Source organism: Silene latifolia, chromosome 3, assembly GCF_048544455.1.
Source record: "Silene latifolia isolate original U9 population chromosome 3, ASM4854445v1, whole genome shotgun sequence".
Lineage (NCBI taxonomy): Eukaryota > Viridiplantae > Streptophyta > Magnoliopsida > Caryophyllales > Caryophyllaceae > Silene > Silene latifolia.
The window spans coordinates 89687248-89699968 of record NC_133528.1 but is presented as its reverse complement, the minus strand read 5'-3'; the positions used below and the strand labels follow the sequence as shown (position 1 = coordinate 89699968).

At 38.7% G+C, this 12721-nt stretch overlaps 1 non-coding gene across 1 annotated transcript; it reads left to right on the top strand.

Moving 5' to 3' along the window:
• Positions 1-9902: 9902 nt before the first annotated feature.
• LOC141650515 (small nucleolar RNA R71) lies at positions 9903-10009 on the top strand. Its single transcript, XR_012546542.1, has one exon. It is a non-coding gene; the product is annotated as a small nucleolar RNA R71 (small nucleolar RNA).
• The last annotated feature ends 2712 nt before the right edge of the window (positions 10010-12721 follow it).

The window sequence follows — 12721 nt, the reverse complement described above, 5'->3', positions numbered from 1 at the left end:
ATTTTGACAGTTTAGTCAGAGTTTGAAGGTTGAGATTGATAATTTTAGGAAGTAGATATATATTGGGAATCATCGAGATTTGTTGAAGCCTTTTGAGCTTAAGGGTTATGAGTGGTAGTAAGCACTACTTGCTTTGAGGATTTTATGGTAGTAATGATTTTAGTGGCACTCGTGAATGGAAGAGTTTTCTCATTTGAAAGATGTTCTTTGTTTAGAGATTATCTGTTTGGGGCTTTGCTCAATATCAGATCCTGTGGTGATTGGTAATATGGAATTGGAGTATTTGTTAGATGTTATTTGGACTTGGAGTAATAGAGAGATCGTATATGTTTGGAATTATGGTTAATGGTAGCTGGACGAATGTTTGAAATAGGAGGACTTGATGTTGGCTTAATGATCTTTATGGACTTCGATGGTATGAGTTTGATGTAACTTTTGGGATTGTAGAGTGTGTAAAGATGATAATAACTTTAAGGAGTTGAGATGTTTTTATTTGGTTTGAGTTTGGATATGGATCAGAGTGCACAGCGGTTAGGATTCCGAGATGACTTTTGTTGATGATCACTTGTAATTCTTACCTTCTTTTGATTTAATCTTTGAATTTCAAGTTTCGAGGATGAAACTTCTTTTTAGGGGGTTGGATTGTAACACCCCGTATTTTATAATAATATTTTATTATAAAAGTATTTTATTAAATTAATTATTTCGAAGTGGATGAATGTATTTTGGAAATATTTATATTTATCGTCTTTGTTTTCTATTTTATTATTTCTCGTTTTAATCTACTTTTGATTGGGTTAAAATGTCCGTGGATGATTTTACTATTTTAATTTAATAGCTACTTTTCTATTATAAGGCCTCCTTGCGTTTTTATATGGCTCAATCCAATTTGTAATCAGATAATCCATTGTATAAGCTAATGGACCCAAAGCCCATTAGTTAATCCCTTATAAATAGAATTAACCTAGCAAGTAACTAGGTCAATCCTTTTTCTTTCTCGCGTGAAACATAACCTAGCAGGCAAGCTGCTCTCTCTTTTTCTCACGCGTGAAGTGCCGCGGCAGCCTCTCCTCTATTTCTCTCTTTTGTTCTTCTTTTCTCCCTTTGACTCCATTGTTGAATATATTTCCTTCTTCCAAACTCATACACAAATTATATTTTCATAATCCTTGCTCTTATCTTTACAACATATTCATCTCCAAATAATTTTATGGGGATTATTTGTATGGACCTTTTGACCTACCTTTAAGGTCTATTATTTTTAATGGGTAAAGAAGAAGAAAGGTCTTTTATGGTGCTTTTATGGATTTGGATTCGGGTATTCTTTATAGTCGATTTTTGGGATGCTGACACGTTGATGTGGAATGCGATGATGTCGTCGGTTCACGTCCAATCAAAACACAATTTATAGCTTCACAAACAACTCTACAATTAGTAAAGAGGCAAGTAAAGGTCGGATCCCAAGGGACGGGAATTGAGATGAGATTTCTATTGAAACTAGTGGTGTCTTAGGAGTGTCACAATTTGGGTTGATGTAGAAGGTCACTAAACTAAATAGCAATGAAAGTAAATAAGTAAGATGAATTAAAAGGGTTGTAAACAATTGATAAAAAGCACTAGGGTGTCATGGGGTCATAGGGGAATCATGGGAATTGATCATACAAACATGTTCTCAAATTATAAGCAAGCAATTATTGTTGTGATGGATTGAGTTGGTTTATATCTTACAATCCTAGGAAAGTTTGGGTCCCGGAGCCGAATCGATTAGATTGTACAACACCTACAAGTCGACTTAATCTTCCCTACTCAACAACATACATGGTCTAATGTGACTCGAGTTGGTTTATGTCTTACAAGTCTCATTGAAAAGATAGGTAATGGGTAAAAAATGCAAGGATTCATAGGCTCGCATTTCATCAAACATAACATGTGCATGAGTTGAGATCAAAACAAGCTAGCAAATAAACCATGATAGCATATTAATTTAAGCATGAATTATTCCCCATGTTGGTTTCCCCTAATTACCCATTAACCCTAGCTAGGTGACTACTCACTCATTATCATGTTGATCATGCTAGCAAGGTTGTCAATCATACCAACAAAATGAAACATGATGAACAAATGAAAGTAATTAACAATAATTAAAAAGGGATTAAGAGGATTATACCTACTAATGATTCCAATAATAAAGCAAAGATAAAAGAAGTACTTGATGCTTTATTGAGAGGTTGTCAATCTCCCAATAATAACCTAAATAATCTTCAATTACCCAAAATAAAGGATGAACAAAAGAGAGATTAAGGAAATAAAACTTGTATTAAAACTTGATTAATTGTTGATTACAAAACTAAAGAGAGATTTGATTGATATTAACTACTCTAAGAATTGATAAGAAGAACATGCTCTTCTAATTAGACTAATGGGGTATTTATAGTGGAAATTAGGTGGATGCATTAGGGTTAATTAAGGGCTAAACTAGTAATTACACTTTTTAGATTGAGCAGGGAGACGCCGGTATTTTTCGAAGGAAGGGCTTCTTTCTTTGTAGCTTGGAGAAGACAAAATTTCGCTGTACTGGAATCCGTGCGTCTTGGTGTCGGGACGGGCGGATTGTAGCAGGGGAAGACGGGCGTCTTCAAGGGAATCCGGGCGGATTCTGGTGGCTGCTGTCCGGGCGTCTTTGAAGGAAGACGCACGGATTGTGCTTGTGGAGGACGGGCGGATTCAGGGCAATCCGCTCGGATTGTAGCTCAGCATTTTTCCTTCTTCTTTTCTTCCCTTTTCTTCATAAAATCCTTGGGGATACAAGGATCCTTTCTCGTCATTGCACAACTACTATAATATGTACAAAGGCCTTCTAATCTTGTCTCTTCTTGATGCTTGGTCATTGAATTCAATCAATTTAGTCTCGTTTTGCCATGAAAATGCAAGATTCTTACTCCTTTCCTACCAAGGGATCAAAATCTCAAAGAATATGCAAAACAAAGAACTAAAGACAATAAATGACCCAAATATGCACTAAAAAGCATGGGAACAAGGCTAATTCGGGGGCTAAATATGCGCTAATTATGGTCATATCAAATATCCCCAAACCGAACCTTTGCTCGTCCCGAGTAAAGATGTGACAAAGACTAGGACCATTATTTAAACTAACCTAATAACATAGCCGATATGAGACAATTAGCGGGTCTCACTCCGCCCCTTCAACTCACAACAAGACAACCATGAGGTAGGATGCTTTCTTGCAAGGCAAGGTGGGTCTTGCCAAAATGGCGACACATCCAAACATTAAGCAAACAAAATCAAATAATGGATGCATCTACAAAAGGAATAGCCACTTCCTCATCTAGCGGCGGAGGCACTAAAGAGGAACAAATTTAAGAGCAGATAATCCTTCACAAATACTAGTTCAACAAATTACTAAGGCTAAGAGGATGACACTAAATCACCTCCAAATGGTGTTAAACTAGACTACTTTCGTCCTCAATTTCCAAATGCTTTCGTCAAGAGCGATCGGATGGTGGTGGAATGATGATCCCTATGATGCTAGTAGCATATGACATGACAAGTCTCGAATTCTCTACAAAAGTAAAGGTCATGGATCGTCCCAAGCTCGACAAAGTGGCTTGACAAAAAGGCTTTTTGGGAATGAAATGCTCAAATCGTTATAAACAAAGGGTGGATATGACTAGTATTCAAAAATTGACCTCATTCGACTTTCACATTTCAAAAATTTAAGATGGGGTTTGTCCCTTCCGGACTAGTGTCCTTTGTTTTCGCCAATTGCTTATTAGGCAATCGGTTAACCTCTAGACAATAGCTTTTCGGGGTGATAGTCACTCTGTCTCTAGGCGGTTGAATTCACAATCATGTGGGGGCCCAATTCAATGGATCCCTCTCCAAAGCACATCGAAGTGGTACGCCTCCATCAAAACAACTAAATTTCTCAACATTTCAACATTTCATAACATTTGAGGTCTCCTTAGCATTAAATTACTTCCACATGACAAAATTTTCGAAATGAGCACTTCAAACTTATTGATAGAAAGTATTTTTGGGTTGCCTTACCACAAGGTCAATCAAGGTCACCTAGACAAGTTAACCAAGTCCACATCGCATCACGGGGTTGGATAGGTGACTCACATGCAAACCCTTGACTAGGCTTTGGGTCATGGGTCAAAAGACACTAGTATGACACAATCTAGGGTGTTTTACAACCATTCTAGTAGGTAAAGTCTTAAGTTGAAAAAGTATTTGTAATGGCTTAGTTGCTCTTGTCAAAGTTCCCAATTAGGCACTTTTCAAAACATTTTATCTAAATGCAAATACTTGCTATGATGCAACTATTATACACATCCTAATGCAAGTAATTCTACCAACTAATATGACATATAAACTAAATGCAAGTCCTAAGTTCACATTGTTATACCGCATCAATCAAAATAAAGCCACATAGTCATTAACATAAAGAGGAAAAAGGAGATTGGAAAGATCATACCATGCAGTCTTCAATATCCTCATGTCTCGGATGTGGCGTAGTCGATCAATGTGAACAAGGATAGAACAAACACAATATATACAATAATATATACATGACTACACTACAAAGGAAATGAACTTGTTTTTGGCTTTTCAATTTTCAAATTTTTATGGTTTTTTCGAAATTTTTCAATTTTTTTGGATTTTTGTATAAAAGTTAAGTTAGAATTCCCCATCCCCACACTAATATGGGCATTGTCCTCAATGGCCAAAATGATGGGAAATTATGCAAACATGATGCATGATTTCTACACTAAATGCAAGCTACACTAATCTACACTACATGATGCATGTTTTTTTGTTTATGACGGAGAGGATAATTTAGATTACCTCCCGTTGTGTATGCATTGACTTCCCCAAACCGAGTTAGACACTATTGCTAATGTTCTAAGGATGGGTGTAGTTCATGCACACACTATGCAATGCATGAAACTAATTTGTCATTTTGGATTTTGAAAGTGGGAACAATAAAATGAGAACACCTCAATGGGACCGAGGTGTGAGTCCTCTATGGTGCTAGGACTACTCCAACAATGATCAAGAAAAATAAATAAAATAAAGAAAGAAGTAGAACAAACCTCGAGAAGGTAGGAGCCTCCAAAGCTTGCTAATCTTCCATCATATCATCACTATCATCACCTTCCTCATTAGAAGTGGACTCATTGCCACTTTCTTCTTCACTTTCTTCTTCACCTTGCTCTTCACTTTGCTCATCATCCTCTTCTCCTTCTTCATTGGCTTCCTCATCAATGTTATCATCAACCTCTTCATTACCGACAACCTCATTATCACCCAGAACAACCCTAGATGCACTCGGAAAGAAGACTTCTCTATCCGCCCAACTAGGCAAAGGACATGAAGGATCAAGTAGTCTTTGCCTAGCTAAGTGTAGGAGGGGTGGATATTGAGCTATGTAAGCATTTTTCCGATCCTCAAAAGCATGCTTGTGCATCTCTTGCATGAGAAGAGTCAAATAATCATTTCTTGCTTCAACGCCATCGGGCTTGAACTCTTGGTACTCGAAAGGGTAGGGTTGTGTGACAATGGAAGAGGAGGGCATTTCAAGTTCACCCTTTTGTTGTCGGATAATGTACTCGGCCTCTTTTGAAAGGGGAAGTAGATAGTTGGTCCGGTGGACGCTTAAACGACAAATCTTTGAAGGCAAAGTGAAAGATCTAGCCTCACTAGTGAGCCATCTATACTTGGTGTCAAGAGGGTTATGGGTAACCCACTTGTACTTGTGTATCATTGTATTAATATCAATGAGATGACCACCCTCTTTCGCCTCATACTTGTTATCTTTGTTGAAGTTTGGATCAAAGTATTTAGCTAGGATAGTGACTAGGCCTCCATTCACAATAACGGTAGTGCCTTTCTTCCCACAATCAATGTTTAGCCATCTATCCACCAAAAGCCTTAGAGAGTTGAAAGGCTTGGTGTGTTCCCTTCCAATGTTCAAAGCCGACTCAAGAAGAACAAAATCGAGTTTGGTGAAATGGTTGGTGTCTTTTCTTGCAATGATGGTGTTTCCTATGACCTTGTGTCATACTCTTATGCCCGGATGGTGGACTAAAAGAGCACGACTCGCATGAAAGTCCTCAAATTTCCTTCCGAAAATCGCCTCCCAAAGAGGGTCGGGGTCATACTTGCCAACATTCTTAAAATAACTCGGTGAATCACTAAGACCCAAAGCTTTACCCATTTCCTCAAAGGAGATGCGCCTACTAACATTAGCTAGACGGAACTCGATGCTTTCCATAGTCTCAACCTTGTTAACTTTCAAAGAACTCAAAAATTCTAAGGTAAGGGAGGGGTATGTCAATTCTTTTGATTCAAACAATTTCTCCAACCCCATGGCTTTAAAGAAGGCTCTAGTTTGCTCAAGGACACCCAACTTATCTAAGGTATCTTCACAAATAAACTTGGTGGATAGAAATGATTTCCTAGCAAACTTGGCAAAAATGTCCCTATGGGTTTTGAAAATGAAAATTACCTCCGGATAGTTCGAAAGTTGATCAATTTCCGGAGTAGTAGATGTTGTTGCTCCCATGGGAGGTTGTTGTTGTTGCACTTCCAAGTTTGGGTTTGCTACCACCATAGCCAATGCTTTCTTTGCTTGAAAACTCTTTTGCCTTGATGAAAGTGTCTTTGCCTTTTGTGCCTTTGCCTTTGTTGCTTTTGTTGCTCCCTTAGTCCTTGCCATTGATGATTAAACCAAGAAAAGAGTGAAAAATCTTCAATTTCTAGTCTACCCAAATCGATTTAAAGATGAAAGGCTTTGCCTTTATGAATTCAAAAATCGACTCAAAGGTTGAAGAATTTGTGCTTGGTTTTGATTTTTATTGAAAAAGGAGTGATTGATTTGTTGTTAAAAGGATGTTTTGATTTGATTTTGGTGAATGTTGTTGAGGAATCTTGTTTTTGTGATGGAGAGGATGAGGGTTTTGAGGGTTTTGAGTAGTGTTATGGATGAAGGAAGGAAGAAATGAATGTGGGAGGGGGTTTATAAAACCCGAAAAATTTGAAATGCAGGGGCAAGACGGGCGGTTTCTGCTCGGGACGCCCGGATTTGGCCTGTTCTGGGTTGGGAAAAACTCGCCTAAAGACGGGCGTCTTTCAGTGAAGACGCTCGGATTTGCAAACACGGGACGGGCGTCTTTGGCAGAAGACGGGCAAATTCCTTTACAAGGATTTTTCTTGTTTTCCTCAGCCAAAAAGACGGGCGTCTTCCTTTCAGGACGGGCGGACTTTTGAAGACGGGCGGATTTGAATGCAGGACGCCCGGATTTGCTTACAGTCAAAAATATTTCAAAAGTTCAGCTCAGTGGGACGGGCGTCTTCTACCCAATATGCCCGAATTGTCTGAAGACCGGCGGATTCTCCTGAATCCGCTCGGATTCGACCCCTTTGTACCCGGATTCAGTTCCATCCGTGTACTATGCATATCCCTTGTCATTTTTCCATTCTTCTTCATATCTCGTGTTCTTCATTGTGGGGGCACTACTAAGGCATGGATAGCCTAGGCAATTGCTATCCCCACACTAAGCTAAAGCACTACACATCAATTGAAATCATTAGTCCCTCCCTCACTTCTCTCAAACATGACAATTATCTTGATCAAAGTATAAAAATCCAAAGATGACAAAAATGCAATATAAGAATTGAAATGCAAGTTAGGGAGTTAGAAATATTTACAAATGGTGGTTTAGGGAGGACTCCACCAAACTCTCATTCTTGATGAGATGTCAAGGGGGCATGTCCAAGGTGTTGTTGATGTTGCTCAACACCTTGAAAAAGTAATCAAAAGCTTGTTCATTATCGTTATAAAGTTCTTCAATAGACCTTTGCCCTTGTTGTCGGTCTTGATCGATGGCATTACCAATGTAGGGATTAAAAATCCCTTCGAATTCGTCGTCCCAAAGACCACAAACTTCATTAAGTTGATCATTAAAAATCTCTTGATTTGATGGAGACAACTCTCCCAATTTCTTGTCTTGGCCAATGAGGCCATCCTCTTCTTCTTTGCTTGACTTTGATGAGCTTTGCAAGCTCTCCTTGTCACAATTCACTTGATCTTTGAATGGAGCATCTTCAATTTTCTTATTCCATTGGAGTTCCGACTTCTTCCTATCATCCTTCCGGCTATAATGATCAATCATGAAACACGGTTCATGCAAACGGGGAGCTCTCATAGTTTTGTCAAGATTAAAAGTTATACTCTCATCTCCCACTTCTAGAGTGAGCTCACCATGTTTCACATCAATCACCGCACCCGCGGTGTGTAAGAAGGGTCTTCCTAGAATTATTGGAATGTTGGAATCTTCCTCCATATCAACAATGACAAAGTCCACTGGGATGAAAAACTTCCCAATTCGTACGGGAACATCTTCCCATATCCCGAATGGTGTCTTCGTCGATCTATCGGCCATTTGGAGTGTGATATTGGTGCATTTAAGCTCTCTCGTCTCCAACCTTTTACTCACCGAGTACGGCATAACACTCACACTAGCCCCTAGATCACATAAGGCTTTGTTGATCGTGGTGTCGCCAATGGTACACGGTATTGAGAAGCTTCCCGGATCCTTTAGTTTTGGAGGTGAACTCCCTTGAAGTATTGCACTACTCACCTTAGTGAAGGCGATAGTCTCAAGTTTCCGGATCTACTTCTTCTTTGTGAGGATGTCTTTCATATATTTCGCATAGGCCGGCACGTGATTGATTAATTCCGTGAAAGGAATCGAGACTTCCAAATTCTTCACAATTTCCCTAAACTTTCCAAGTTGGTCATCAAATTTGGGCTTGGCTTGACGACTTGGAAAAGGAAGTCTAATCACAATGGGCTCCTTCTCCTTGACCTTGTCTTCATTTTTCTTTGAAATTTCTTCTTTTGATGATTCTCCATCTTTGGAGTTTTGCACAATTTCTTCCTTTCACTAGCTTCCACAATTTCATCCTCAACTTGCTTCTTCGGTGCTTCATACCTTGTACCACTTCTCAAGTGAATGGAACTAACCGTTTCATGTCTTGGGGGATTACTTTGAGGTGGTAATTTCCCCTTTTGTCTTTGTGAGCTTGAAGATGCTAGTTGAGTCAATTGGGTTTCTAACATCTTGGTGTGAGCTAGGATGTTGTTGATGGTGGTTTCCTTTGCTTGACTATCTTTTTGCATTTGAGTGACAAATTCTTGTTGATTCTTTTGCATTTGGAGGACCGCTTTTTGAACATCAAAACCTTGGTCATTTTGGTGATTGTGTGGATTTTGGTTTTGGTAACCTTGGTTTTGGTTGTAAAAGGGTCTTTGATTTTGGTTTCTCATGGGAGGTGGGGAGTATGTTGTTTGAGGGTTTTGAATATTTTGGCTTTTGTATGAGAGATTTGGATGGAATTTGGTGTTTTCATTGTAATAGTTGGAATAAGGGGTACCACTCTTGTATGCTTGGAAAGCATTCACTTGTTCATTTGTTCCCCTACATTCACTTTGGTCATGTTCCAAAGTTCCACAATTCTCACATATCCCACTTGGGATTGATGAAGATGCCGTCATGGCATTAACATGATGCTTTGGTGATTTTGAGGCTTCGTCAAGCCTAGCCATAGCTTTTTCAAACTTCAAATTGATTGTGTCAATGTGAGCACTAAGTTGAGCACCCAATTGAGTAACGGAGTCCACCTCATGCTTTCCTCCTCTAGTAGCCTTGCGAGGTCTACTATATTGTGAGTTATGGACCGCCATTTCTTCAATTTTGTTCCATGTTTGATTGTCATCAACTTCGGTGAACATTCCATTTGATCCCATATTGAGAATGTTCCTTGAATCTTCATATAGACCGTTCCAAAATTGTTGTACCAAGAACCATCCGCTAATTCCATGGTGAGGACATGAGCGACAAATTCCCTTGAATCGCTCCCAAGCTTCATACAAAGATTCTTCATCCCTTTGCTTAAAACCCGTAATTTGAGCTCTTAGCATGTTAGTCTTTTCCGGTGGGTAGAATTTTTTGTAGAAAGCTAGAGCCAACTTCTTCCAAGAATCAATTCCGAGAGTGGCCTTATCAAGGCCCTTCAACCATTGTTTCGCGGTGCCAATTAGAGAAAAAGGAAATAAGACCCATCGAATTTGGTCTTGAGTTACACCGGTTTGAGAAATGGCATCACAATAGTCACAAAAGGTTTCCATATGAGAATGAGGGTCTTCACTAGGCATCCCCCCAAATTGGCTCCTTTCGACTAATTGGATAAAGGCGGATTTGGCAATAAAATTTCCGGTTAGATGTTGTGGTGTGGGAGTACCATTGGGTAGGTTCTCCTCGGTGGGTACGGAATGTGATGAAAACTTAGGCATTGTGGGTTGATTTTGTGTGTTATTTTGAAATGGGTTCTCCTCACCTTCTCTTGCAAAAGGGTTGATGAACTCAATAGTTGGTTGAATATCTACAACCTCACTAATACCTCTCAAATTCCTCCTAGCAAGTCTTCTATTGGTTGTCAAAGTTCTTTCAATTTCACGATCAAAAGGTAACAAATAACCTTGTGACCTTCTAGACATGCAAAATATCAAACAACTTGAAAACAATTAGAACAAACCTTGAGGAGTTTTACTTCCCCAAGGCAAAGAAAGACACAACTAATAACAATATAAGGAAATCTAAATCAAGCTAACACCGTCCCCGGGAACGGCGCCATTTTTTGATGTGGAATGCGATGATGTCGTCGGGTCACGTCCAATCAAAACACAATTTATAGCTTCACAAACAACTCTACAATTAGTAAAGAGGCAAGTAAAGGTCGGATCCCAAGGGACGGGAATTGAGATGAGATTTCTATTGAAACTAGTGGTGTCTTAGGGGTGTCACAATTTGGGTTGATGTAGAAGGTCACTAAACTAAATAGCAATGAAAGTAAATAAGCAAGATGAATTGAAAGGGTTGTAAACAATTGATAAAAAGCACTAGGGTGTCATGGGGTCATAGGGGAATCATGGGAATTGATCATACAAACATGTTCTCAAATTATAAGCAAGCAATTATTGTTGTGATGGATTGAGTTGGGTTATATCTTACAATCCTAGGAAAGTTTGGGTCCCGGAGCCAAATCGATTAGATTGTACAACACCTACAAGTCGACTTAATCTTCCCTACTCAACAACATGCATGGTCTAATGATACTCGAGTTGGTTTATGTCTTACAAGTCTCATTGAAAAGATAGGTGATGGGTAAAAAATGCAAGCATTCATAGGCTCGCATTTCATCAAACATAACATGTGCATGATTTGAGATCAAAACAAGCAAGCAAATAAACCATGAAAGCATATTAATTTAAGCATGAATCATTCCCCATGTTGGTTTCCCCTAATTACCCATTAACCCTAGCTAGGTGACTACTCACTTATTATCATGTTGATCATGCTAGCAAGGTTGTCAATCATACCAACAAAATGAAACATGATGAACAAATAAAAGTAATTAACAATAATTAAAAAGAGATTAAGAGGATTATACCTATTAATGATTACAATAATAAAGCAAAGATAAAAGAAGTACTTGATGCTTGATTGAGAGGTTGTCAATCTCCCAATAATAACCCAAATAATCTTCAATTACCCAAAATAAAGGATGAACAAAAGAGAGATTAAGGAAATAAAACTTGTATTAAAACTTGATTAATTGTTGATTACAAAACTAAAGAGAGATTTGATTGATATTAACTACTCTAAGAATTGATAAGAAGAACATGCTCTTCTAATTAGACTAATGGGGTATTTATAGTGGAAATTAGGTGGATGCATTAGGGTTAACTAAGAGCTAAACTAGTAATTACACTTTTTAGATTGAGCAGGGAGACGCCGGTATTTTTCGAAGGAAGGGCTTCTTTCTTTGTAGCTTGGAGAAGACGAAATTTCGCTGTACTGGAATCCGTGCGTCTTGGTGTCGAGACGGGCGGATTGTAACAGGGGAAGACGGGCGTCTTCAAGGGAATCCGCGCGGATTCTGGTGGCTGCTGTCCGGGCGTCTTTGAAGGAAGACGCACGGATTGTGCTTGTGGAGGACGGGCGGATTCAGGCAATCCGCTCGGATTGTAGCTCAGCATTGTTTCCTTCTTCTTTTCTTCCCTGTTCTTCATAAAATCCTTGGGGATTTCCTTGGGGATGCAAGGATCCTTTCTCGTCATTGCCCAACTACTATAATATGTACAAAGGCCTTCTAATCTTGTCTCTCCTTGATGCTTGGTCATTGAATTCAATCAATTTAGTCTCGTTTTGCCATGAAAATGCAAGATTCTTACTCCTTTCCTACCAAGGGATCAAAATCTCAAAGAGTATGCAAAACAAAGAACTAAAGACAATAAATGACCCAAATATGCACTAAAAAGCATGGGAACAAGGCTAATTCGGGGGCTAAATATGCGCTAATTATGGTCACATCACACGTGTTGGATACAAGGATTTGTTGGTCGTTTTCTTTATGGAGGTTTTCATTAATTGCTAATGAGGTAACTAGGTGTTTCTCTTTTAATTGTGTTTATGCCAATTGATGTAATTAATATGATTTAATGATTGTTTTGCATAATTGGTACATGTTTGATTATTTTTTATCATGATTAAATATGTTTCACATGATCGTTTATGTTCTTATGTAATAATTATATATCATATGTTGCTTACGCATTAAATTATGGGTGTCA